The sequence below is a fragment of the Protopterus annectens genome, chromosome 7.part0 (genome assembly GCF_019279795.1).
Source record: "Protopterus annectens isolate FY-2018-M chromosome 7.part0, PAN1.0, whole genome shotgun sequence".
NCBI lineage: Eukaryota > Metazoa > Chordata > Ceratodontiformes > Protopteridae > Protopterus > Protopterus annectens.
Window position 1 is genome coordinate 311,641,378 of NC_056739.1, and position 27,161 is coordinate 311,668,538.

General features: G+C 39.3%; 1 protein-coding gene and 1 pseudogene across 5 annotated transcripts in view; one reads left to right on the forward strand and one right to left on the reverse strand.

The window, feature by feature from the left end:
- The window catches only part of SRGAP2 (SLIT-ROBO Rho GTPase activating protein 2), a 1,651,541-nt gene that overhangs the window by 340,417 nt on the left and 1,283,963 nt on the right, over positions 1-27,161 (forward strand). The gene's annotated exons all lie outside the window — the stretch shown is intronic.
- LOC122805766 lies at positions 19,674-20,314 on the reverse strand (annotated as a pseudogene).

Genomic DNA, 27,161 nt, shown 5'->3' on the forward strand with positions numbered 1-27,161 from the left:
ACTTCTGGTTGGCTCGTGGCTCAGCAGGTATCTCATTGTGCACCAGTGCAATCCCCAGATCTCGTTTGCCGTGTCGACGAGTTCGGATGTGCTTCTCTTGGCTCTGGCTAAGTCTTTTTCAATTCTTTCATTCATAAGTGTTTTTTTGCATACTTACTGTTATTTAGTGTGATTTTATATATATCTATATATATATATATATATATATATATATATATATATATATATATATATATATATATATATATATATATATATATATATATATATATATATATATATATATATATATATATATATATATATATATATATATATATATATATATATATATATATATATATATATATATATATATATATATATATATATATATATTATATATATATATATATATATATATATATATATTATATATATATATATATATATATATATATATATATATATATATATATATATATATATATATATATATATATATATATATATATATATATATATATATATATATATATATATATATATATATATATATATATATATATATATTTATATATATATATATATATATATATATATATATATATATATATATATATATATATATATATATTTTATATATATATATATATTTTATATATATATATATATTTTATATATATATATATTTATATATATATATATATATATATTTTATATATATATATATATATATATATATATATATATATATATATATATTTTATATATATATATATATTTTATATATATATATATATATATATATATATATATATATATATATATATATATATATATATATATATATATATATATATATATATATATATATATATATATATATATATATATATATATATATATATATATATATATATATATATATATATATATATATATATATATATATATATATATATATATATATATATATATATATATATATATATATATATATATATATATATATATATATATATGTATATATATATATATATATATATATATATATATATATATATATATATGTATTTTATATATATATATATATATATATATATATATATATATATATATATATATATATATATATATATATATATATATATATATATATATAAAACGGGAAATAGTGGAACAGATTTTTCCGGAGATGGGGACAGCCTTGCTGCGACCTTTTTGCCAGCCCAGTCAATGCCAAGTGCAGCAGTTATTTTTCCCTAATTCCCCTTCCGGGGGAAACACCCAGAGACGCTCTGGTCCATGGGACTTCTATATGCCTTTCCTCCATTCCCTCTTATTCCCAAAGTGATTCAGAAAGCCAATCTGCTGGGAAGCAAGTTGATCCTCATTGCTCCTTACTGCATCATCAGGTCTGGATGTTCATCGTGCATACAGCTGCAGTCATAACAGATGGGTTCTCCTGCCGTCAGGCGGGTCCTCGGTCGGCCGAATTCCAAAGTCTAGGTCCGGCGTTGGTTGTCGTCGCTTCTTCCCTGACGTCCGTGCGACAGGGGTATAAAGGAACCAGCCGACGCCATTTTCTTCAGTCTTTCTTGCTGCGCGGTGCCCGAAGCAGAAGCAGTTCGCAAGTGCCGGTCGGCCAGCTCCTGAGATTATGAAAATTTGGAAACCAAAGTCTTCTTAAAAGCCAAGTACCCCATTGGGGAAACTTTTTTTGCCTCAGACCGATGTCAGACAAAGTTAATAATTGTATTTCTTGTGGGAAGCAAATACCGCATAAGGATTTCCATTCCCTCTGTATTCCTTGTTTAGGCCCAGACCACGACGTCTCGGTCTGTCGTTTTTGTGCTACATTCAACAAACGCACTATTAAGCGTCAGGCGGAGTTCGCCCAGCATTATTTTGGGAAAGCATTTAACTATACTATGTCGTCGGATACTCCGACTCCGGTTTTGTCTAAAAAACGCAAAGACAAGGACCGACACTCGAGGTCCGTGGCCTCTACCGACACCACGCCAAAGCCGACTACACGTGGTCCATTTCTCAGCGAGGCGCCTACGCAGCCCCTGATTACCGACGACACATCTTTGGCGGTGTCTCCTGTGCCCGAGGTCGCAGGCTCCTCGGCCCACACCCCGACTACAGATACCGAAGCCACTCTTGGCGTTGAAACACAGAATGTGGATAGGTCCACCTCCACTCAAGGTGTCTTTAGACCTTCCTCTTCTTTCTCCATCAAGGCTTTCACCAAGTATAAAGCAACCATGCACTCTGAGACCAGCTACACAGGGCCCATCTGCAGGCCCCATGCCTAAGAAACAGATGCTTAAAATGGCTGAGGATTTAATTACTCTAATCAGAGGTTCTCCGCCCCCTCCGGACAAAAGGCCCAGAGTGGAGGAAGATTTCCCCTCCTCTGATCAGGGCTCCATTATTTCAGAACACTCTGATGATCAGGAACTGTCTTACTCCCTTTTTGAATACTCTGATGCGGAGGAGTCTATTCCTTTTGTATCCACCCCTGAGGATTACTCATTTGGGGAAACTTTGCATACCTTAAGGGAACACTTCCACTGGGAAGGCCAGGATTATTCAGATTCCAAGAAAAGGCTCAGGGAATTTCTTTTGTTACCCCAGCACAGGTCTCTGGCTATATTTCCTGTCTTGGACATCCTAGATGATGTTTACTCTGAGGCCTGCCTTAACCCGGACTCTCTACCTCCAGCTCCAGTTAAGCCTGACAGGTACTACAGGGTTCCTGACTCGCACCAATTTCTATACAAAAGCCATGCTGCTGATCTAGAAACCATCTCACAGGGGCCCAAGGGAGTTAAGGCCTCCATTGCCAAAAATCCATTGCCTTCCGAGAGAGATTCCAGATCCTTAGAAAGGTGGGGAAAAAAGGTATATACCTCGGCTACCTTATCCTTAAGGGCCTTAAACTGTTAGTTTCATATGCTAAAATACCAACAGTTTTTGTTATCACAATTGAAAAGTAAAATGTCACAACCTGAACAACCAGACTTGAATGAGTTGCAGGATTTGATGCATAGTGCAGAACAAGTTGGTAAGCATACCTTGCAATGTGGTTTTAATGCTCTAGAGGCCTCATGTAGAGCTGCTGTTACAGGCTCAGTCATACATAGGCATGCCTGGCTCAAGGAACAAGCCTTGCCTGATCATGTCAAAGCTAAATTACTAGACGCCCCTTTTCAAAAGGATGTACTATTTGGTGCTAATGCTGAGGAAGTATTACGGAAAATGGAGGAAAAGGCTAAATCAATGCAAACTGTGAAAGAATTTCTGCAGGTTCAACCCCCACGTTTTAGTAGAAATTGGCCTTCCAAAAACTGGTCCTTTCCAGCCACAGACAGACACCAAAGAGGCAGATACAGGCGCCCGAGGGGCAGAGGACAATCACAAGGATCGTATAGAGGCAGACAATGGCAAGCTCCTACACAAAGAGGTGGTGAGGACAACTCGCAATCTTTCAGAAAGCAAACCCAATGACTTTCCCCTTTGCATGCCAACCAGGTCTCAAATGGCAGCCCCCTTAGGAGGAAAGCTGGCATTATTTTCAAAAAATTGGCATGTTGTCACAAAGGACAAATGGATCCTGAACATTATAAACAGAGTCTACAAATTCCATTTTCATACCCTTCCAAAAATGAAAGGCATGCCAAACCTGCCACACAATCAAAGGGCAGAGGCACAAAGGCAAATTTCAGATCTCATAAACATGAAAACTATTCAAGAGGTACCTACACACGAACAAGGTCAAGGTTTTTATTCCAGGCTATTTCTGGTGCCAAGGAAGGGAAAAGATTGGAAACCTATTTTGGATCTATCCATCCTAAACACATTTCTACTCGTACCAAAATTCAAGATGCTCACTCTACAGCAACTTCTTCCCATGCTGGGCAAGGATTCTTGGCTGGTAACATTGGACCACAAGGAGGCATACCTGCATGTCCCAATCAGACAAAATTGCAGAAGGTACCTCAGATTTCTTGCAGGTTCAACCCATTATCAATTCTCTGCATTGCCCTTTGGCTTATCTACTGCGCCCAGAGTATTCACAAAATGCCTGGCATCAGTAATTGCCTACTGCAGACTTCAAGGGATACAAATATACCCTTATTTGGATGACTGCCTGATCCAAGCGGACAGCAAGCACATTTTTTTGAAACATCTGGCTTATGTAATAATGTTATTAAACTCTCTGGGATACACAGTAAACAAAGAGAAATCAAGGCTAATACCCTCTCGGAAGATAATTTTCCTGGGTGCCAATTTGGACACAAACACCCAGATGGCCTACCTCACGCCAGAGAAGCAGGGGCATCTAATTCAATACTTCAGAACACTGGCAAATTGCACCAGGCTGACTGCAAGGAAAATCCTGCAGGCTCTGGGATTCATGGCATCTTGCATCTTACTAATCCCATGTGCAAAGCTGCATATGAGAAAACTACAATGGTACCTGAAAAACATATGGTCTCAACACAGCCATAGTTTGGAAACAATAATACCACTAATTCCATGTTTGCAAAAGGAATTTCTGTGGTGGGCTCAAGCATGTCAAACACAGGTCTTCCATTCAGCAAGCCTCAAGCAAATCAAGTCATCACAACAGACGCCTCGGACTACGCCTGGGGGGGCGCACATGACAGACCGGTGCATTCAGGGCAAATGGTCCCAAAAAGAAAAGCACCTTCACATCAATCAAAAAGAAATGCTAGCAGTAATAAATGCTATTATAGCTTTCAAGGACCTTCTACAACCAGGTCAACTATTGATAAGAACAGACAACACCACAGTTATGTGGTACATAAACAGGGAGGAACACATTCTTCTTATCCCCTATGCAGACTGGCCATGTCACTTTGGAACATGGCCATGGACTTAGATGGAACTACAAGCACAGTACTTGCCAGGCAAGGAAAACACGCTGGCAGACAACCAAAGCAGGAATATGACAGATCCACACAAATGGAAATTGCATCCAAAAGTTTTTGCAGAAATAATACAAGAATGGGGAAGGCCAGACATAGATCTCTTTGCCTCCCACAAAAATCATCAATTATCAAAATTCTGCTCAAGGATCTTCCATCCAAAGGCCTGGAGAGTGGACGCTCTTTCCTTCAGTTGGACATCAATGACAGTTTATGCCTTCCCTCCTCTTCCTCTGCTGCCCAAAGTTCTATTAAATACCAAAGCAGACAGACCAAAGATCATCCTCATTGCTCCGGACTGGCCTAGGCAACACTGGTACCCACTCCTGAGGAGCCTGACGCATTCCCCACCATGGACACTGCCTCTAATGCCTCTTCTGACTCAGCACAGTTTCAAAACTCTTCACAGCCAGCTAAAAACACTCAGTCTAGCCACATGGAAGATTCCTTAGCATCACAACAGGCCCTACTCTCCAAGGAGGTGCAGGATGTCATTTTGGAGGCCAGAAGGCCATCAACTAGAAAAGCTTACTCCGCAAAATGGAAACGTTTTTGTGTCTGGAATGGGAAAAAGGGCCAGGATCCTGGAAAACTGAATTTACCTCAAATACTACAATATTTGGCTGAACTGCTAAGCTTCTCCTCCATCAAAATCCATGCATCAGCCATTTCTGCAGAATACAACACTGATCCACCTTTATTCTCTCATCCTCTCCTAAGGCAGTTCCTCAGAGGGGCTAAGAATTTAACGCCTCCAAGAAAACAACCAGTACCTGCTTGGGATCTTAATTTCATGCTGGAAAAACTGACCTTGCCTCCCTTTGAGCCAGCTGCCTCATCAGATTTGCAATATTTGTCCTGGAAAACAGCTTTCCTTCTGGCTATCACCTCAGCTCGTAGAGTTTGAGAGCTACAGGCTCTCATGGCCGTCCAACCTTTTATCATCTTCCATCAGGACAGAGTTTCCTTACGAACCAACCCGTCCTTTATGCCTAAAGTGGTATCCAGGGTAGCTTTAAATCAGGCCATACATTTACCCACTTTTTATCCTAATCCTCAAAACAAAGGGGAGAGATTACTACATTCCTTGGACATCCACAGACAACTGTGTTATTATTTGGACAGAACAAAGCCTTTCAGAAAATCAGAACAGCTCTTTGTGGCCTATGCGGTAGGAGCTCAAGGGAAGCCAATTTCCAAACAGACAATCTCAAAATGGATAGCCCACTGCATACGCTTTTGCTATTCCTTTCATGGCAAAACTGTTCCTACAGGCATTAGGACTCATTCCACCAGGGCCACAGCCACCTCTGCAGCATTCCTCAGAGGAGTTCCTACCAAGGATATTTTGGAAGCAGCCACTTGGAGTTCTGTGCATACCTTCTCCAAGCATTACAACCTACCATTATACTCAACATCTAGAGCAGGCTTTGCCACTGCAGTCTTGCAGAGCATTTTGGCTCCTCCTAATTCCACCTAGTGCCTACCACCCCTTTCTTAGCTTTGGGATTCTACCCATCTGTTATGACTGCAGCTGTATGCACGATGAACATAGTACAGTTTTGTACCTACCATAAATGTAGATGTTCAAGTGCTAATACAGCTGCAGTCCAGGTTTCCCTCCCTCCTTCCCCTCCCTCCTTCCCCTCTTGGAACAGGCCTATAGGCGAACACATCCTCATACAACCTGATTGGGGTATTCATTTATGATGTATTTGCTTGCAACTACTGTATTTTGATTATACTGCACTGCATGATTACACAAATGTATGTATTGCCTTCCTTCTGGGGGCACCTGACATCTGGGGCAAGAAAAACTGAAGAAAATGGCGTCGGCTGGTTCCTTTATACCCCTGTCGCACTGACGTCAGGGAAGAAGCGACGACAACCGACGCTGGACCTAGACTTTGGAATTCGGCCGACCGAGGACCCGCCTGATGGCAGGAGAACCCATCTGTTATGACTGCAGCTGTATTAGCACTCGAACATCTACATTTATGATAGGTACAAAACTGTACTTTCCCCTTCCTCGAGCCTCTTCTCCTGGACATTCCTTGGATTCTGGACCCAGTTCTAGATCTATTGACCCACATGTCGGGTTCGCTACATCCCGCTCTCCACACCCTCAAATTGACAGCATGGCTGCTCCAGTTCCATCTCTAGTCAGGCTTCATGATGTTTCTTCCTCAGTGTCACATATTCTCTTATCCTCGCATAAACTCTCAACCAGAAGACTGTATGACAGTAAATGGAAAAGGTTTTTATGTGGGCACAGAAAATGAACGTGAATCCTTACACTGCTCCCATTCCCGTGATTTTGGAATTCCTTTTGGAGCTTTTTCAACAGGGATCTGCCGCGGCCACCATCAAAGTACAGTTGGCGTCAATCTCTCATTTTTATTTAGGGTCCCCAAATGCCAACCTTATGTCTCATAAGCTATGCAAGACATTTTTGAAAGGAGCCACTTTACTGAGACCACCATTACAAGAACCTGTGGCTTCTTGGGACTTAAATTTTGTGTTGTCCAAATTGACATCCCCTCCCTTTGAACTTTCTCACTCATCTTCTTTAAAATATTTGTCTTGGAAGACCGTTTTTAGTAGCTATTACGTCAGCCAGACGTGTATCTGAGCTACAAACCCTGTCTATTAAGCCACCTTATGTAATCTTTCATAAAGACAGGGTATCTTTACGTACCAATCCCTCATTTGTTCCCAAAGTTTGTTCTACTGCCACCTTAAATCAGTCCATTGAGCTTCCAGTTTTCTTTCCCAATCACTGTAATGCAGCTGAATATAGTTTCCACCAGCTGGACGTTCATAGATGGCTACGTTTTTATTTGCAACGGACCAAACAATTTCAGAAGTCAGATCAGTTATTCATTTCTTTTTCCGACTCCAGATTGGGCTTACCAGTTTCTAAGGGGACATTGCCTAATTGGATTTCTAGTTGCATAGCCTTCATCTACAATTCGGGGGGCAGACCTTTACCCCACAGGATCAAGGCTCACTCTACCAGGTCTCTGTCTACCTCTGCAGCCTTTCAAGCCAGGGTACCACTTGATCATATTTGTGCAGCAGCTACATGGGCTACCCCTCACACCTTTATTACTCATTATAAGTTGGATTTGGCATCCAGGGGTAGAGCATCCTTTGTCTCCACGGTGCTCAGGAGTATTTTCCAATGAGCCACCCAAGAATAAGGCTCTAGGGACACTGTCCCATATGTAAAAATGAAGGTGAGATCGGACTACCTAACATAAAGAAGTTATGTACTCACCATAACGTTCCATGTTGGTAGTCCATCTCACCCTTCATTTTTACCAACCTGCCCCCATCCTGGAAGATCTGGAGGTAATAATTTGATTTTCTTGGTTGGTGACCCTTTAGTATTGGTTTGTTTGTTAGGGTTTTTTTCTGTTTTTAGCGAGCAGCAAACAAGATCTGGGGATTGCACTGGTGCACCATGGGATACCTGCTTAGCCAGGAGCCAACCAGAAGTCTTCGAGCTTGAAAATCGGCTGAGTCGGTGCCGAGGATCGGCTCGGAACCCATATGTAAAAATGAAGGGTGAGATGGACTACCAACATGGAACGTTATGGTGAGTACATAACTTCTTTTTTAGGTTTTTAGAATTTGAGTTTTAAAAAGAAAAAGATAGGAATAAATTCCCTCTCCCCAACCTGAGTACAAGTCAAACCAAACAAATAGTATAGGGTACAGTATTAGTCAGGGCTATTTTTCATAGCAACTCTCAAGCAAACAGAAACTACAGTTATCCGGCATCTACCAATCCCCATGGGTGCCAGTTAACTTGAGAGTTTACTGTACACCCTAGGCTTCACCAGATGCTTATGCCACTGGCCTATCTTTTTTCAGTAGTAATATGCACATCTGCACCATATATGGTGCATTTTTGATGCACAATAATTTACCCAGAATGAAAAATCTTGTGTATACACTGTGTGAACTATTTACTCGATACCTTTCACGTTACGATAGAATATGCAGCACCACTTGCATAGCATTTCTACAATTTACTTTAGTGATCTTTGTCAATAAAGTAAGTATAATTATCTTGTGGGAAGGTGTTAACATAATACTACCTTAAAGGTATAGCCGTAGCAGGCATAAATACAAAACTGCTAATAGATACAAGGGCTTTTTGCTGTTAAGGAATTGAAACTAAAGCAGTAAGTACTCTATCCATTACGTTTGTGCATATGTGTGTGTGTGTGTTTTAGGGAGAGCTGTTGGAGTTCCTCTAAAGAATGCTTGACGTATTAAAATAGTGGTGTGTGCAACATGTTGAAAAATCAGCCTGTGTAATTAAACAAAGATGACTCTTCCCATTTTTTCTGTTGCTACACACACGAAATGTTGCTAAGTTAACCTAAAACATTACTGGCATAGTTGAGAATTCTCCTGGGATTCTCTGCCCAAACACATCTGCAGTGCTTCTGTTTCAAGTACTTGGGGGGCACAGACTACACCAAAGCTAAACCACAGAGTATACCAAGAAGTTCTATAATATTTGGTCTTTTAGTTTAGAGGCCAAATTTAGTTTATTGTAATATGTATGTTTTTCGACCATTAAAAAGGTCAACTAGAAAATGGAAAGGCTTTAAGAAATATGTTTGAGTTTGCTCTCAAGTCTGTGTTAGTCCTGCTGGTTTAAGCCCTGAGCCAGGTTACAAGTATCGGTGGTAATCCGGTATTGCCTACACAGCATTTTCCTGCACATCTCACCACAGTGTCTCAGCAGAGGCTTAATGTTGGTACGATGTTAAGGATGCTCAAGTGACCTAGCAAGCCATTTCAGTGAAACTGCTGTCGCTTAAGTGAAAAAAATCATTAGGTGTGGGATGTCACTGTGATGCACTGGGTTGTCAAAAAAAGGTACTGAATGTTTGGGATAAATATGTATTTATTTTGTAAGGTTTTTCTCGACTGAATTGCAAACTTTGCCTCAACTTTTAATAATGCAGCAGTTGAAATCCACTGTCACTGACTGTTTACAGCAGTGTAGACTGAAACAAGTTGCCTTTGTGAAAGCATCTACAGAACAAGACAAAAAAGGCAACGCCTAAGGTATAGCAGGTGCTTAGCAGGAAGGACCATTGTCTTTCAGCACTGCCTGGACTTTCGTCAGCTATTTTCTGATAGTTTCCCTTTCAATATTTAGCATAATCAATTGACGATGGGCATGCCATCTTTATCATTCCTGTAAAGTGGGGTCTGAGATGGGATATATTGTCATCCTTTCTTAAAAAAAAAAAGGCCTCTCTTGCATAGATATGTATTACCTGCAGAGTTGATATTTTAACCAGATTTAGAAGCCCTTAAATTCTTAATAAGCACAACAGATAGTACAGCTGTTATAAATGGTAGGATCAGACTTTAAGTTGTGTATTGTGATTTTTGTTGACAACATGGATGATCATCTTTGCCTTTTTTTCAGCTGATCCTTTACTGTAAGGAAGGGAGACATTCCTAAGTTAACAATATGACTTGGTATAAAATGCAGAGCTGCATGCATGGTGCAACAGATGTGCATTTAGAATCTAAGATTTAAAAACTACCAATCACATACAAATTCAGATACCTAGATGGACATTCAACTCGTGTTTTAGATTGTCAAATCTAAATTTTACTAATCTGCTTTAAATGTTTGTAAATAAGCCTGTGCTAGTGCCCTGGACAAAATCCTGACTACAGCCTAGGTGACCCAAGCTGGGCTACTGGCCCAGGTGCTTGACAGCCAAGGCATACAGGATAGAGCAGAGGCCATTTTGTGGAGGAGGAAGATGATGGCTCCCACCTGGCTCAGACCACTGCTCTGACATGATCTCTGCTAGATATCCAAGTCCCATTACGATGTAGAGACACTGCTGGGAAGACACGAGTGTGACTGTTTAAGTCTGTAGCAGTAGGGTGCCAAGAATGCATGACCAACCTTTGAAGTGATGGAAATGCTCACAAGCAGGGGCGAGGAGAGGTCATAAAATGAAATGGCTGCCATTGCCAGGACAAAGCACCTTTCATGGCTGCCTGAATGACACCCCCCAGTATTGTAACATTTGAACAAGGGTGAGTGCTGATGGTCTGCTTCCACAGATGCGAAAATGATTGAAAACCAGTATTGTTGGTTAATGAGTGCATTGCAATGTCATTTTTTTTATGTATTTCTTTAATGTATTACTGATTCTACATCATAAAGAAGTAGAGCAATTTATAGACACTTTGACCTCTATAGTTCAACTAAGCAAATTACTTTTTGTGTACAACAGTATGTTCAGACATTGAGCTGCATAATAATTTCTCTGGATGTGGAATGGTGTGCTGATCCCCATAACCTTCACTATTTTAATCATTTGTTAACAGGTTAAGACTCGCTATGCCCAAGTATTTATTTTCTTAAGATCTGACACAAACACTAATCTTGAAATAGGTGGATACTGAATTAATTTAACCCAAAACTGCAGTATGACTATTAGTGAAGATAAAAAAAAAACAGTTTAGAAATCACTTTGTGGACATGTTGTCACGACTAGTGGCTACTTATATCCTGCCTTATTTGCAGGAGTACCATTTCTTTAGTTTGTGGGCGGTCAGCTATTGCAGCTACCATATCATTTGTCATACTACGTCAGTCACCTTGGAAGTGCATCGTTTGGAAATCAAGTAGGTATCCATCAAAGCTGTGATTTTGTAACCGTTCCAAAAGTACTTTTGGATTGTGGCTAGCTTTCTAATTAAATGTTTTTTTTTCTGTTCTTTTGACTATATGAGCTATCTGGCGCACAGGTAATTAAAAAAAAAAATCCGATTTAGACAGATGGCATTTGAGCTGTCTTCCGGAAGCTTTTTTTTTTTTGTTACTCAGTGCGAAAAACATGTTTGCTCCATCTGTTGCTGTATTAACTATCTTGTGTTAGGTTAAGGCCAGGATACTGCACTGGATTTTTGTCAGACCACAGTTTATAAATTTAGCTTTTGTTTTCCAAAGTGATGTACCAAGGGACCCTTGATTAATTTCAGCAGAACAAAACAATGTTAAAACTTGAGCATAAAACAAATGTACCTTTTACTGCCATACTGTACAAAAATGCGCTAATGATTGGCCACAAGAGATTGTATATTCTTTATTGTGTATCACAGGGGTGTCCTAAAACATGAAGCAAAGCCCAGTACTCTTTTACACGAAGTCATATTGCAAGTTCTGTGATGCTATAAATAAACTTTTTGTAATGACTTCATCTGTTTGTGATGATACTATTACACATTAATGGGATGTTCAATTGCTTGAAAAGGTAGATGGCTTCCCTTTGTACAGTATCCCTGACATTTTGTGCCTGTCGCTTCATGCTTTCTAGTAACCACCTGCAGTGTTTGCGCATCCCACATCACCCCTGTCAGGACTTATGATCCATGTTCTTTAGTCCAGATTTCATCCTCCTGAAAACTGCTCATTCCTTTTACTTGTAGGTTGTCTTAATGTGAAGATTCTCTATTCGAATTGTTTCTCTTTTTATAAGTGATTAAGTTTTAATCAAGAGTTTGTTTTCCCATGGTCCACAGACTGTATAGCCAGATGTCTTAGCCTGGTAGTACTTGCCTTCCAGTGTTGGTACCTTCTTGGTACATTAAAAGTAACAGCTTAAATTTTATTAGTGAATCTGACTTTTTTAAAGGTCAGCAGAGACCTAATTTGCTTGTACTTAACATAAAGGCATACGTAGAACTGTTTGTCACATGAGTAATGCAAATAAAATGAAAAAGGAGGAGCTTATCCGGTAAAGCTGTGACTGATATGCCCCAAAGTTGTGCAGTACTTCAGGTACTGGAAGAGCTGGAGTAGGAATGAGTAGCCAATGGCAGCACCGGCAGCATAGGATAAAAGTGTTCTTTGTCACCCCAGCCAGTCTCCATCATGCAACAGAAGGTTTGTGTGGCACCAGAATGAACAGCATCGGAGATTTGGGTTTACTGATACCTTTAGAGTAAATGAGAATAAACAAGCTCGGTAATTTATGAAGGTCATCTCTCAGAAGGCAGCTTTCTTGGAGACGATTACCTCTGCTTACGGGATCTTTAACCTGGAAATGTGTACCTGTAGGGCTGGCCACCTGGCTGTTAGTGTGTACCTGTAGGGCTGGCCACTTGGCTGTTAGTGTGTACCTGTAGGGCTGGCCACTTGGCTGTTAGTGTGTACCTGTAGGGCTGGCCACTTGGCTGTTAGTGTGTACCTGTAGGGCTGGCCACTTGGCTGTTAGTGTGTACCTGTAGGGCTGGCCACTTGGCTGTTAGTAGTTACCTCACCAAGCTTAGTCGCTTAAACAATGATTCCCAAGCGTGGAACCTCCACTGACACTTAACACAAACCTCCTGATATCACTCTCTCCGTTAATGGAGGCTTCCTTATAAATGAAGCTTTGCACAGTAATGCACCCATTGCCAACTCTTGGCACTGCATATGGTTCACCCCCCCCCCTCCAGGAGGAGTTGGATTTGCAGTATTGCAAACTGCATCCTTCCCTTTAAGATATAGTAAGCTCCACAAACAAATGGGGACTGCAGAGATTCTGAGATTGCTGTGTCTTGGGAGTATTTGCTGCTGTCTGAGGTTTATAGAACTTAAAGCTATAGTATACAGGTTGCAGGTCTGTAAGGGGTTTAAACCTCCTCCACACTGTGGGAAGCAAAGGTCAGTCTGTTTGCAGAAGGCAGCTTGAAAGGAGAAGAGCGGCTGTTGAAATTCACTGTTCTCATATAGTTATTTTTTTACTTTTAATAAGATTTCAGAGAATTACGATGGTATTACCCATTTCTTATTGATGTGCTTTGTATACACCCCCCCCCACACACACACACACACACACACAGGAGCTATCCAAATGTCTGAATTGTGCTTACCTGTGGATATCAGAAGAGGAAACCTAACGGTTATCCCCTTTTAGAAAACCTACTGGGAATTCATCTGATAGGTTGAATGCTTATGTGCATCATTTTATGTTGTAGATGACAAGTTTTTTTACTCTTGAAGTCACTGAATATCTCTGTGTGTGAAGATAAACATATTTCCAGCATTATGATAGCGTACAGTCCAATAACACCATGCAACAGGAGCAGTGGGAAAGGTTTGTAATGTATATTGTAATTTGAACTCTCTTTTTACCCAATCCATTTCATTATCTAACATCTTTTTGCATTCAGTCCAAGTCATACTAAAGAAAAAAAGTACACAGAGTTCCATACCAGCATATTTTTGTCATGTAATTTGTAGTGTAGTATCTGGGTTGCTGCCAAAATTTAGCAACATGGTAAAATCCTGTTTTCATGTTCAAAATTGTTAAATGCTCAGAATATTTTGTACTTTGGCAGAAGGCCAACAAAATAAAAACGCAGATTGCACTAGAAAATGTATTGTACAAAACGGTGTCTTGGCTGTTAATGTTTTCTGTAGAAGCATTAACAGAGGCATATCTGTACAATACAAACTAAACTAAGTAGCGGACTACTAGCAAGGATTTATGTCCCTGTATGAGCTTGTTGCAAACAAGATTCCTTTTTATGTGTGTGCAATGTACAGCACTTTTTTTTATCAGCTAGCTTAAATGAAACATTGATGCAAAGATAAGACAGTAATGAGCTGTAGTCGGTGGAGTACTGGTCACAGGGGCAGGAGATCCTTCAGTTTACATCTGTCTGTCATATTAAGGTGCTCAGGACTTAGGACTTCCTTAATTATGTTGTCTTGAATCCTTGCATTATACATCCATTCATGCCTTTGTAAGACATCTTAAAGGCCTAGTGATCTGCACTTGTGCATATGGGTGCTAACGTTAGAGGTATTTTTATTCTTTTAGGACCCACCTATAATGAGACTTCTGGGTCTGTGTTCTATTATTAATGAAAGCTGTATATTTATCCTAACAATAGATATGTAGGACAAGGTCCATCTTCCACTATGATCCACACTCCTTCACCAGTGTCTTTGTCACTCCTTCACCAGTGTCTTTGTCACTCCTTCACCAGTGTCTTTGTCACTCCTTCATCAGTGTCTTTGTTCAGGAAGTTCTATCACAGTATTTTCTTACTGTTTAGCGTTGGCTTACTGAGATTTGTGTGTGTGTGTGTGGGGGACTTCGTTGCACAGGGCTGCATGTAAAGGCAAGCGTTTAGTAGTCTGGTAACATTTTGGATGCTGAGCTGACAGTCCTGCCAACCTTAAATCCATGGCTAGATCTGGTCCTAAACATATGTTGCATTACTTACTGTTTCCCTTAACTTCAGTATTGGTTGGTGTAGTGGCGGTATTCTGTTTCCTTACTGTTTCCCTTAACTTCAGTATTGGTTGGTGTAGTGGCGGTATTCTGTTTCCTTACTGTTTCCCTTAACTTCAGTATTGGTTGGTGTAGTGGCGGTATTCTGTTTCCTTACTGTTTCCCTTAACTTCAGTATTGGTTGGTGTAGTGGCGGTATTCTGTTTCCTTACTGTTTCCCTTAACTTCAGTATTGGTTGGTATAGTGGCGGTATTCTGTTTCCTTACTGTTTCCCTTAACTTCAGTATTGGTTGGTATAGTGGCGGTATTCTGTTTCCTTACTGTTTCCCTTAACTTCAGTATTGGTTGGTGTAGTGGAGGTATTCTGTTTCCCTTAACTTCAGTATTGGTTGGTGTAGTGGCGGTGTTCTGTTTCCTTACTGTTTCCTTAACTTCAGTATTGGTTGGTGTAGTGGAGGTATTCTGTTTCCTTACTGTTTCCTTAACTTCAGTATTGGTTGGTGTAGTGGAGGTATTCTGTTTCCTTACTGTTTCCCTTAACTTCAGTATTGGTTGGTGTAGTGGCGGTGTTCTGTTTCCTTACTGTTTCCCTTAACTTCAGTATTGGTTGGTGTAGTGGCGGTATTCTGTTTCCTTACTGTTTCCCTTAACTTCAGTATTGGTTGGTGTAGTGGCGGTATTCTGTTTCCTTACTGTTTCCCTTAACTTCAGTATTGGTTGGTGTAGTGGCGGTATTCTGTTTCCTTACTGTTTCCCTTAACTTCAGTATTGGTTGGTGTAGTGGAGGTATTCTGTTTCCTTACTGTTTCCCTTAACTTCAGTATTGGTTGGTGTAGTGGCGGTATTCTGTTTCCTTACTGTTTCCCTTAACTTCAGTATTGGTTGGTGTAGTGGAGGTATTCTCTATGGTCTGTAAGTGTGTACTTCTTACAGAATGAGTTCTGAGGTGAGACTGTAGCATCTAAGTTCAATGCATACTTACATTTCTGACATATTAAGTGATTTTGAGGTAGCAAAAGGAGGTTTTTGGTATGCGTGAATCAGTTGTTATACTACCCCAAAAAATATCTAGTGCTGCCAGGCTGGCCAAAAAGGGACAAGAGCTAACAGAGGTGCTGTATTGGCCAGTACAGTGGTAAGTGTATGCAAAAAACATATAGTTTGTTTTACTCTTGGTGTAATCAAGAAGAATATAATTTATTGGGCGATTAAAAACAATGACAATATGGGATGTAGCTACAACAGAATCAAGAATGTGGGATGTGGTTACTGCAGACTGTCCACTGATTCTTTGTGGACACTGTGTAACTAGAACTTCAGACGTAGTAAATACAACAGTATTAAGCAGAGCAATCTGTAACGGGCAGCAAAAAGTACATTAGTGTAACTTAGTTTCAAGTCCATTAACTGTGGAGCAGAAGTCAGAAATGCTGTAGAGAAGCCAGTAACAAAGAGCAGTGCAACTTCGGTGATCAAAAAGTACAATTTATAACTGCAGCAATACATTTTAGTTTCTATCCAACATGAGCAATGAGAAACTGTCTAACGCACTCAAAGTGCATAACTGTAAAACAATAGCTACAAAAATATGAAGTAACACTAAAAATGCAGTGAATAATTGAACTAGATTACTTTAGTTTCTATCGAGCTAGTATCTCAACAGTTAACAAGCAGATGGTCTGACCCAGTAGCTCGTTGTAGTGCTAAGAATCTATGTACACAATCCCCAGTTCTATCTTTTATTAGATGTTTGGTTAAGTAGCTGTGCAGCATTACCTTTTACTCCAGTTGATGCATACCTTTTAAGACCCTTGTATTCCATAATGCCCTTAATTTTATGCAATTACATGGATAACAGCAACACCTTGCTGCCCAAAACTTTAATCTAGTGTTTTAATAGATGGTCCCTATAGGTTCATATGAGATTAGTAGCTCGAGCCAATGTAACCTGATTTTACCCATTATATGGCCCATAGGGGTAAGAGGATAGCTTGAATGTGTGTCTGTGCATTGAGTATCATAGAGAACGGCCTTGTCCATAAGGGACAAAGGCACTACCCTGGGTGTGAATTTGCAATTTCCCATCCATTGATTCAAATTGCATTTGAAGAGGGCCAGGGAAGGGCTCTGCTTAATGTGAATAGGAAGCCAGTTCCAAAGAAGGCGCCATCTCTGAGACACATCTGTCTCTCCAGCATGTTTTGTTTGAGCTGCTGACCAAGTTTAGATCAGGTGACCCTAATGCCCTTGGACTTACAAGGCACTCAAATCCAGCTCTGATGCAGCGGCTACATATCTGCAAGTCAGGCATAGGTCACCCCTTTATAGTCGGTAGGAGACTGAGTAAAGGGATGGGGCTTTTTAGCCTGTCAACGTAGTTCATGTTGTTCACATCCTGTATATTTTCTTTGTGAGGAACTTCTGAGATTGCTGCAGCTGCTGTAAGTATCTAGTCAAGTACATGGCAAATGGCACACTGTACTCTATTGGTCTAATAAGGGCTAGGTACAGCGAGATTATAGTTTCCTTGGAACTGGATGCCATACCTTTTCTTACAAGTTTTCCCACATTAAAGGATTTCCTCACCAGTGTGGACACATGGTGGTCAAAGTTCAGGCTACTGTCTGTGTACCTAGATCGCACACCTCTGAGCCTACTCTAAGGGGTGTGCTATTGATGTAATTTGCAGGGGTATTTGACCTCCCAAAGGGTATGATGATGCATTTTTTTTGCACTTCGTTTTGGGCCATGGTTCTGGCACAAATCATTTGCCAGATCTAGACCCACCTGAATGATGTCTGCATCGTTGGAGGATTCAGTGATTGATCCCAGCTTGCAGTCATCAGCAAACTTTCTCCAACATTAAACTCTTTTTGGAAAAAGTTTGACTTCAGAGTGAGATTTATTGCAATTTACACCCTCCTTTGTCACAAAGATTGAGACACATTACCTTAAGGAATAGTGTGACGTTTTAACACAAAATGAGATGGTGGGATGTCCATAGTTTGAGACAAGAAAAATTTATATTAAATTGGATGGTACATTTGAATTTTGTGGGCAATGAATTAAGCAGTTGAGTTATTATGCAGTTAAAGAAAAATTCTCTGGAGTGAAGTTAACTGTATTGGAGGTTGACACCTCCATTTAAATTTCCATTATGTCAGATTTCAAGCCAATTGGAGTTCTTGTCAAGTGTAATCTTGCATTGAAGCGGTATGCATCCCCTGCAGGTTCAGTTCAAGCTGCAAAATTTTTACTGCAGAATTCAGCTCATTCTTCTAATGTAATGCACCTCCAGAGATAAGGAGGACTATAAAATAAAAATAATCATCTGTTATCAGTTCTGTGAATGTTTTTTTTACATATGCTATTTGTAGAAGTCTTGTCAAACATTCTGACACAAACTGTTGACTTCAGTTGCCTTTGTAGTGGTTATGCTTCTCTTTTCAGCTGGGAAGAGTGCAACCATCAGAGCTCTACAGATGCAGACCAACACCATCAACAAAGCAGCTTATAAGTTAAACTGCTCCCTCTCTCATAGGAGCCTACTGCTGACCCCCAAGCTGGCGTCACCCCAGTTATCTTTGCTATCTTCGACAACAGGCTTTGAAGTCTGAGAGTACATTCTCCTCATACAAACCATGTTTAGCCTACTTCACAAAAAAACAAGGAGACTTGGATGTCCTACAGTATTTACATATTCATGTGTCAGGTAGCGTGATAGCATTTCTTGATGGCTTCGTGAATTCTGTAGTTTAATATGGAATTAAAGTTGACATGAGTGGAATCCCTTCCACTTCATGTAAAGGGTACCAGTGGTGTCCTTTCAGTTGTTTGAGTAGTTCACAGTGACTTATACCAACTGATTCATTTTCACCACTAACAGATCTGTGTTCACTGTGATTCCCATCACATTGATGGCTCAACAGCAGTGTAGTGGTACTTAGATAAATGGGAAAATGTTTACATACATACACACACTGGGAGCATAGAGTTTCGGTGAGTCCCATTTTGACTGGGATACATTGTCATTGAAATGGGAATGTCAGAAACTGGTTTAATTGAAAAGAAATCCATGGTAACATCAATATTTTGCTTTACTGGTTGAGAGTGATCTTCATTTAATGAGTTCTCTGTTTTTGTTGAATTTTAATTATTTATACAGTTCATAGGTAAGTACTAGGCTAACTGATATTGCAGGCTATTCTAAGCCTAGCTAATTTCTCAAAGATGAAAATCAAACAGTGTACCTTGTCTGAGGTAACCCCCCCCCCCCTCCAAAGTGAAGTGCTGTGGATGTTGTGCAGGGGTAAATGTTTCATTTATGTGATGGTTACTTTTCCTTCATAGATTAGGTTAATAGATTAGTACTAGTCTAACTGCCCTTTGTAGGAGATTTTTTTAAGCCTAGCCAGTTACCCCATGTAAGAATCAAACCCTGCACCTTGTAAGGCACATATTATAACCATTATGCCAACCACCCACCCTTTTTGTTCTAGTCATTTGTTTATTAAATATAAATTTACTTCGAGTTCCCCAATTGCCATAGTTTGAACCTTGTTCAACACATTATCACTGTCCCACTTAATCTCGGTGTGCAATTCTTTAGTGCTCTTGAAGGCATCAGTCACCTTCCAGTTTAAATCTTTATCTGCTATTAGATCTTTGAAGTTACTCAAAACCACCTACTGAAAAGGACTGTTGTCATAACGCTTATTTCCATCATCTCCACGTTTAGCTGCATCAGCTGGATCCAGTTGTAGAAAGAAGATTACATCAGGCTGCTTTCACCAGTCTAAGGTAAAACCTTCCTTTGCACTTGTGAAAGCAGTGCCAGAAAAGACATACCTAGCTACGACCAAAGTAATGCCAGAGTTTAATTTCTGTTTGATCAGTGGCACTTGTTCCAATTGGTTAGTAGAGAAAAGCAGGTGCACTGTATGATCTTCTAAACTACTTTTGTTCTCCAAGTATGCATTAATCAGCTGACCAAGTGCCGTTGTCCTGTCAGGGAATCTCAACATTTCAGCCTGATTTCAGCCTGACTGCCATCCTTCCACAAAGCGTCCACCAAACGCTGGCATCGGTCATGTGACCCATGGAGAGGACCCTAGCTTTGCTAACTTGGTTAAAGGATGGGTGGAAGAATATTTTTATCTTTGTGAACAGAGGTTACACCTGAAATGTGTAAACATCGCATAATTGGTTGTGTAGATAACTACGTCCTGTTCCTACTAGCCTCTCCAGTTGCCCTTGGATAGCTGTGCTACAAATATTTTAACCACAAATAAAACAAAAGAATATTGAGGAAGAGCTTTAAATAATTTACAGCTATTAAGATAATACTAAAATAAAGTACGTCACCCTTAAAACACAAAAATTTGTGGTGCATTGAAATTTTGTTCCAGCAAACAGTTATATTGAAGGCTTTGTAAGATATTTTGAGTTCTAGTAAACTTTTACACCATCTCCTGCATTATCTTAATTACATGCCAGGATTAATGGCTCTGCCTCACTTGTTTGTGACAAAATTGATAAAGCATTTTAAAGTAACCTTTGCAAAGTATTCCTATACTATCTTTAATTTTTTTGCAATTTCATCAATAATAGAAATCATTCACTAGCAAAATGAACCAAACTGTTTGTTTTATTAGCAATGCATAATAACTGAATTCTGCTTTTCACATAAGGATTTGTCCAACAGCTGACTCTTTAGAAGTGTCTCATTTTAGTTACGCACTATTTGTACTATTGTAGCACTTTAATGACCTCCACGAGACACACAGGATGTAAAACTTGGGTATTAACATATCTGTGAGAACTGCGGTGTGTGGCCTTCCCAGGTCAGACTGAACTAATTCCTTTCAGAAACACTGAGATTTAGGAAAAAAAGATGGTAGAACCTGCATGGTGTATGACTAGAAAAATGGAAGTAAAAATAACTGAAAAGTACTGAAGAATTTTTGTGCATTAAACGTCTTCCAAGAGAGATTGTAGAAAGGATACATTTTTGCGATAACTGCATTGTATAGTGCAGTTTTCATTTAAGGGTTAAAACTCCTCATTTTCCCAGCTATTCCTTTTTTAGCTTTCTCTGTTGTCAGCTCTGTGTAATTAGGTCAATTTGCAGTCTTCTGAATAATAAGTATTCTCCCGTCCTTTTGTTTTCCTCCTTAAGGCTCCCTGTTTGTCTAACATCTTGTATTATGTATTTTTTTTCATTATCTTTTCATCTTGTATTTATATATGCTTCATTTTCTACTAGCTGTTTTTTTTTTTAATATTTCATAGTATTTATGAATATCTTCAATTAAAACATGAGGTCTAACACATTTTCTATTTGCATTTTGCATTCTTGTGTTTCTGTGAAGTGCTTTATTGCTGCTGTAGAATAACCTTTCTGATTACTGGACTGTTTTGAAGTAAGTAGCTGGAGAAAAAAGTATACATGTGGTAAATAGACTTGCATTCTTAATTTATTTGTGGATAGTAAAAGGATTTCAAAATGCATTTACTCCACGCTGGTTTCCAGCGATTTCTTATTGAATACAGTTTGTGTCACCGGATTCACCTGCGTGCTGGTTCACTTTTTTGCTGCTTAAAAAAAAAAAAAAAAAAAAAACTATAATATCATAAATGCAAGTTTTTATTTATGTACAAGAATCCAGAAACTTAGAATTAGCGTATTAAACTCTGCATGTATAAGGTCGTTGTTACAAAGATTAACTAACATTTTAGTATATTGTCACGGGAAGACTACAAGTCCAGAACAAAATTTTGATGTACAAGTACTTGGCACCAAACCACACAAACCAAAGAACACACCGCAGCTGATCGCAGAGGCCAACATGAAGTAAAAAGTTACAAAATAGGAGTTAAACTTTTATTAAAACACTTTGAATGCTTTTGCTTCATTACAGTGAGATGCAAGATCAGTCACAGTGAAACCTTTCATCCTTCATATGGACTTCAGACGACTGTGTAAATACTTGTAAAGTGCTCAGAGCAAAGATTAGTGTCTTTCTTCAAATTCTTTTATGTAAGGTAGTAAGTGGTCAGGAATGGACATTGATAACGTCAGAATTTTTTCTTTTTAGTAGAATATAGCTATAGAAGAGTTAAAAGGAGGATACCCCACTCTTCTGTGCAGTGAACCCCATCTCTTGTTATTCTCCTTGTACTACCACATAGATATGTATAACTTGGTGCCCAAACCCTTTAATCTGTTTTCACATTTTTGTTTCAGTTTTTAACGCCTGCCAGACTTCATGATGGCCCTACCATTTCTTTTTCCGTGTTCAGCACCCGTTTTTCTGACAGGAATTTGTCTCTGTCATTAGAGGAGACTGAACACTCTCTGCAGTTTTCAGTGTTACTGCCCACAGTTTTGCATTCTGATTGCGTGTCTTGCTGTAGTTAGTAAAGTGGTGCAAGTTGCACAATCATCTAAATGAAACCTCTTTTCCAAGAGTTAGTTGCTGGGCAGCTGGAGGTTCACCAGTTTAGTTCTCAGCTGTGGTGCCTTCTGTGTGGAGCCTGCATGTCTTTCCTGTGTTTGTGTAGGTTTCTTCTGGGTGTTTCAGTTTCCTCCCACATCCTAAAGACATGGAGTAGGTGGACTGGACACTATAAATTGGCCATAGGTGTGTGCGTACGTGTGTGTGCGTACTGTGGAAGGAGCTACAGAGCCAGGGCTAGCCACCTGGTGGTGTAAATCTTGGCTCTAGATAATTTTCACTGTTGAAGTGACACTATGACCCTGTTTGCAAAAATGGGGGGGGGGAAGGGGGTTATGGATGGAGTTGCTGGGGAAATGTTTGTATATGGAGAGTATGGATCGATCTATAGGGCGGTACTGCATTTATAAAATAACTACAATGTAGTTGTATTTGTGGTATGATTTTGATCCATGTATTTTCTTGTACATGTATGAAATGCAAGTGGTCAGTCGTAGATATGTAAGCACAGCTGGTTTAATGTCCACCTAATTAAGGCAGCAGAAGAGGTGGGCTGCAAGTAATTGCAAGGTCGAATACCTAACAAAAGCCTACAGTAAATGTACTTTTCCAAGAATGTTCAACTCCCACCTTTGTACAGGTTTCTTGTATGTTTACTCCTGCATATTATTGATGTTTAGAGCTGTTAAACTACAGATATTTGTATGTAATATGTTGCATTTCAACATATCGTGATTGTACCGGTATGAATGCATTGTTTGTGCCCATGCAATTGCATACTTTTATGTTATGCGAACCTGTTCACTATAGTGCTGTGTAGCATTTTCTGTTACTGTACTGTCAGAGAAGCTGCTAATGATTCATTTTTCTGTATCTGGTATTATATTGTACCAGTGGTGCTTTTCTTCTTGGGCCTCCAGCGAAAAAGGGTTTTACACCCAGTTGGATGTCTCCAGACAACAACTGAAAATAAACAAATGTGCCTTTAATAGCAGCTTACAGTTGATGCAAACCAAAACAAGTTAGCAAAAGAATTTCCAGAGATAATCTACAAAGCCAGTGACCCCTAACTGTCAAAGTAAATGCAGCCACTCAATTTTCTGTGTATACGTTATGCTATATTACGTTGACTCGAGTAAGGCAGACGGAAAAACAGATTTCAATCTATACAAGGGCATTTTTGGAATATAGCAAATTTCAAAATAGTAAACACTTGGTGGCATTTACACAGAAGATTGTTATGATGAAAAATGTATATATTTTGTTTTAGTGGGTAGAGTTTTCCTTTAAATGAATATTTAATGTGCTCAACTTTAACTCAGATTTATATTGGCAATTGGAAGTGCCTCCTATTCCAGAAGAAAGCTGAAGTGATGACACTCTAAGAAGTGATAGAAGTAGGGCAAGACTTGAATACAAGTATGCTTATGAGAGGTTATCACCCTTCTAGGATCAAGTGGGAGTTTGCATACAGTTGTTTCAGAAAATTAAGCTGGCATTTTTTTCTCTTTGCATCTACATATTCTTGTAGGTGCCATTAATCCAGAGTAAAGAATATTACATTTTTATGGTCATCTGAGATCTGTGCTTGGGCATGCAGAGTTTTAATGCTGAAAAAAGTAAATGTTCACTATGTCTAAGTTTGACATGTAATGCTTCAAATGTAATTAGTCAGGAAACTAGTGGATTGGTCCAAGAATTGTAGCTTTGACTAGAAAGAAAGCCAAGGTCAGGCAAGTGGGGCAGAAAGTGTTTGATATTCCCAGTTAAAATCCTAAATAATTTCTCACTTTTTTGGGGGGTGGGGGTTGATTAGCCATTGTGGTGCTTACAATAAGATAGTACAGTGAATGCTGACAGGGGGACCTTGAGTGAGGCTGTCCAGAGGAGTATGGTAGCATTCTGGGGATTTAACTGCTGTCATGATTGGGTTTTGTTTGTATTTTGGAACAGGACTTAGGTCCAGGGCCTGTCCTGGAGTGAAGAAAAATGATGCACTTGATTGGCAATCCTGAAATGCTTATGGAAAAGATGTGTCAGTACTGTAGTTTACTACAGACATGACTGTAAGGTTTATTAATCAGTTTGTAGTTAGCACTCACTCCAAAAGAGATGCAAAGGAGTGGTTCTGTCCCATGTGCAAGATTAGTAGTTGTAGCGCACCAGCAGGTGTAGCTGAATAGTGTACGGGTTCCTTCCTGCCTGACTCTGGTGACATCTCTATTTGCACCCAACACACCAAGGTTGCAAGTAACAGATTTTATTCTAGATGGCGACTCTAGTCTTAACAGGCAACAGCACAGTAGCAAACAGATTATTGCAGCAGCACAAAGTTTAGCAACAAGGCAATATGAGGTATACATACAGTGAAATCATACCTCCCAGAACTCGGTAAGAGAGGTCTTGTCATTCAGATATGAGCAAAAATGCAATGTCATAGAGCAGTAAAGATTCTATAATGCAGCTATAACCTTGATCAGTTCTAATCAGACCAAACTGTGAAAACACTGTTGTATCCTGTTCACTGGCCAGTAACTACTTACAGTCTTAATGCTGGCATGATGGGGCCCAAAGTTGGAGCTCATATGAAACCCGGGTATTTGTAATCCACAAAGCATTAAAGGGGAAATCCACACTGAGGGGTGAGTAACATGAGATCCACAGAACGACAGCTAGTACTAATTCGAGATAAAGCTAAACAGTTTCAGTTCAGAAAAGGAAAAAGGGAAAAAGCCTAGGTATACAGTCCCAGTCGAAGCTATAGCAAAATCCTATGAAAGTATAAAATGGCGGCCAAAGCCTCTCACCACTTCAATAATATTCTGGATGTCAGGCACAGCAGTTCCACTGATGAGAAGTGTAGAGATCACCTAACAGCCATCTGCTAATCGAAAATGGCTTCTTTATAATAGGCCTAACAGTATTCCTGTTCTTGCTGATCAGATGCAGGCGTGGGACTACTGGTTCCAGACTTCTCTCTTGATTCCACAGATCACCATCGACCAGGTTTTCAGAGGACAGACACAATCTCCAACCTCACTTCCTTGTCCCCGACACTAGAAAAATCCGGTTTTAATGCAAGGCCCCTTATTCCTTCACCCTGTGTTTCAGTCTGATCTCTTTCACTTTCGTTTCTCTCTTTTATATCAAATGAAAAGGAGCTCCACCTTGTGGTGTATCAGAAAACTACAGTGTAACCATACAGTGAAATACAGCAGGATAGTGTTTTGCTGTACAAAATACTAAGTGCATGATAAAATAGCATGCTCATTTATTAAAATGTGTAGATCTAAAAAGATTTACAGCTTTCCTGAACTGCAGCACAATGTAACCTAACGTGCTTGTGCTTAAATTTTGACAAAAAAATGTTTTTACATTATTTTGCAACACTTGATTTTAAATAGCCTGATCAATCACGGAGAGAGTTTAAATGACTCTCTCTCAACTGATTGTCAGGCCTGTAAGTATGTGGTCGATAACTGATGCCACGGCTGTATGTATGTATGTATGTAGTCCATGGGCTACAGTACCTCATAAGCCGAGCAGACTTCTCTAGTGCCCAACATCAGCATAAAACATAATACTGAGAGCTTTTCTTTGATGATGGACTGCAGAAGAGGGAGGGCAGTACTGTGGAGAATAATCAAAATTGAGTTAGGCTCCTAGGTGGTCAAACATTTCCCTGCTGTACAGCTGGTTGGGAAGAGAAGTGCACAGTGTCCATGGTCAGTGCCTTAATGGATTCTAGTGCAGGGCACCATGAGATGAAAGGCAGGGCTGACCTGAGGCACAATGGCACCATAGGCAAAAAAGGCTCCAGGGCACTTTCTATCCATCCTGTCCTATCCTGAACTACTTGCACTATCCAGAATGTTTGTTTTTTTTTCCTGAATTTTTCTGTTTATTCTATCCAGTTTTTCCTGCAGTTATTTGTTCATTCATCCAGCGTATTCTGTCTAAGCAAAACTGCACCCTGATAACTGGAAGAAACAATTGCAGTAAGCCATGGGTCTAGGGGCTTTTCGGACCCAGATATCCTGGGGAGTCTGGATGCAGTGAGTTGCATATTGGAGTTTTTAAATGAGCTTTTTATAGAATAATTGTCTGCTCAAAAACCATGATCAAAGCAAGAAATGTAACCTTGCTGTTCAACTTTGTTTTGTTGCATCCTTTCGGCACATCCAAAGTGACTAAGATTGCACTGTAATAATCACATATACATATATATGTATATATATATATATATATATATATATATATATATATATATATATATATATACATACATATATATACATACATATGTATGTATATATATATATATATATATATATATATATATATATACATACATATGTATGTATGTATATATATATATATATATATATATATATATATATATATATACATATGTATGTATGTATGTATATATATATATATATATATACACACACACACACACACACACACACAC